General features: G+C 39.9%; 1 protein-coding gene across 2 annotated transcripts in view; it reads left to right on the top strand.

The window, feature by feature from the left end:
• Positions 1-2,500, top strand: part of golm2 (golgi membrane protein 2) — a 59,962-nt gene that overhangs the window by 36,021 nt on the left and 21,441 nt on the right. The gene's annotated exons all lie outside the window — the stretch shown is intronic.

Genomic DNA, 2,500 nt, shown 5'->3' with positions numbered 1-2,500 from the left:
TGCTGTGCTGTGCTGTGCTGTGCTGTGCTGTGCTGTGCTGTGCTGTGCTGTGCTGTGCTGTGTTGTGCTGTGCTGTGCTGTGCTGTGCTGTGCTGTGCTGTGCTGTGCTGTGCTGATAATAGGAAAACCAAAAAGTTTGCCATCTGCGCCTAGACTTCGAGAGTTTGACATGAGCCATGTGTGCGCCTCATTTTTGTTAACTTACTTTTCTGTGTTGTGCGGAGCCGTGCTATTTTGTGGTGTGACGTGCTGCTGTGTAATGCTCAACAGTCCCAGCTAGTGGTCTCCCATCTAATAACAACAGCAGCAGCAGCATAATGTAATGGCTTACAATATTCATCTAATTTCCCTCATGCATGTGGATGCATAATACTGTAATTCCCACCCGGTTATACTGATCCAATTCATTTGCACTAAGGATAGACCGATATATGTATCGGTATAAATATCGGCCGATATTTGGACTTTTTAAGTACCGGCCGATACACGTGTGGTTTTGGCCGATACGCAAAATGTATTATTATTAGTGGTGGGCCGTTATCGGCGTTAACGTGCTGCGATAATGTGAGAGTCTTGTCGCGCGATAAAGAAAATATCGCACGTTAATCTATTCTCAAAATATAGGTTTGGAGTTTGGGTATGCACAGACGCGTTCAGACTGCGCTCCAGTCGTTTCTCCTCTCCACCTGTTGCTTCAGCAGACCTACTAAATATGAAATGTTTGCATGCTGGAAACATTAATCACTCTGCCGTGGTAGGTGTTGTTTGAGTGCTTTTTCATAAGTGGTAGACTAAAGAGACATTGTTTGAGGTGAAGCACAAAGAGACATTAGGCTATTGTGTGTGAGTAGGCTACCAGCCCGACATAGCCTTCATTTCCTCACGCATTGCATGGAACACATAGCCTAAACAACTTCCAGAAATCTTGCCTGTGCCATAATTGTAAAACATTCCGTGTGATATGCATTTTGAAGATTGTCCAACTGAAACTGTCAATATCTACTCGCTGAATGTTTGGGTTGTAATCGCGCACATTTGCGACTCAGTGAGATATTCTCATGTCAAACGGTAGGTAACAATCCTCGCGGTTGTCGCGCTTGATTTTTTTTTTTTTGCAAACTGAATTCTTTTCGAGCTGTAACTCCTCTGGCATTCTAACTCTGAGAACACCTGGCCGGTTTTGCCCAAATCGCCGTGTGCCAGTGCTGTAGGTTCTAGATAGCCAGTTGGCTGGCTCTGCTGAGGGCTGCTGCGCCTACTGCGCGCAGAGCTCCTCCTTCTCTTAAAGGAGCCGCTGCTCTTTTTTTTTTACAGTCAGTGGCAGATTCTCTCTCTCTCTCTCTCTCTCTCTCTCTCTCTCTCTCTCTCTCTCTCTATCTCTCTCTCTCTCTCTCTCTCTCTCTCTCTCTCCCCCTCTCTCTCTCTCCATTAGAAATGCTGAATCGTTGAGGTAATTTTGTTTAAATAGTAATGATAAATATAAGTATTTTAAATAATAAATAATTTTGTATAAATGTAATGTTTGATAGATTTATCTGTATTTGCCTCTACAACTTACAGCGCTGTTCATTTTCAAATTTCAGTAGGCCTATCTTATGCTTCATGCTTGTGCTTGTGCTTGTGCATATGCTTTATAACCAAGTATCAACATGACCATTTTTTGAAGATGAGATGCATTTTGGAAAAAAAAGATGAGCTTTGGTCTAATGCGCGATCTGTCTTAAGAAACCCCAAGGTTTTTTTCGGCATTATTTCGCTAGCGTGCCTATTCTGAATGAGCCATTTTGATATAGATTAATCTAGATTAATCTAGATTAATTTCATAATTACAGTGAGATTAATCTAGATTAAAAAAATTAATCTATGCCCACCCCTAATTATTATTTTATGTTATTCAGGTTTTTTAAAAGCACCAAGACACTTTATTTTTGTATTACTAGATTTTTAGACTTTACTTGATTGTTAGAGTGGGTGTTTAAATGTTACAAGTTCTACCTCAATTTGATAATGTTAAATAAATGACCTGGAATATTTGTCATTTTTTCAACTTTTTCTTACCCATATCGGCCTCAAATATCGGGTATCGGAAATCGGGTATCGGTGGTGAAAAAAAAATCGGTATCGCATCGGCCATTAAAAAAACCTGTATCGGTCGACCCCTAATTTGCACAGATATGTTTTAATCAGCTGCACTGTATTGCTTTATATTATAACACTGAACACGTTTGCTTTGCTGTTCTTTGTAGTACGGTACTGATTTGGATGCTAAACCAAACCACCCATACAATGGATGTGTAATGACAAATCAGATCAATTTTAGACTTAAGCTGTACTGTTTTCTTTTTTCTTATTTTGTAATGTTTTCTTTTTCTTTTTTTTTCTTTTGTGGCTTTATTGTGATAGGACCTTAGTAGAGAGACAGAAAATTAGCGGGAAGGGTTCGGTAAATGAGCTGTATGTTTTTTTTCTGTATGTTTTCGTAATTCCACTCGTGTCTGGT

Source organism: Engraulis encrasicolus, chromosome 23 (assembly GCF_034702125.1).
Source record: "Engraulis encrasicolus isolate BLACKSEA-1 chromosome 23, IST_EnEncr_1.0, whole genome shotgun sequence".
In the NCBI taxonomy this organism is placed as follows: Eukaryota; Metazoa; Chordata; class Actinopteri; order Clupeiformes; family Engraulidae; genus Engraulis; species Engraulis encrasicolus.
This window is presented reverse-complemented; position numbering and strand designations above follow the sequence as displayed.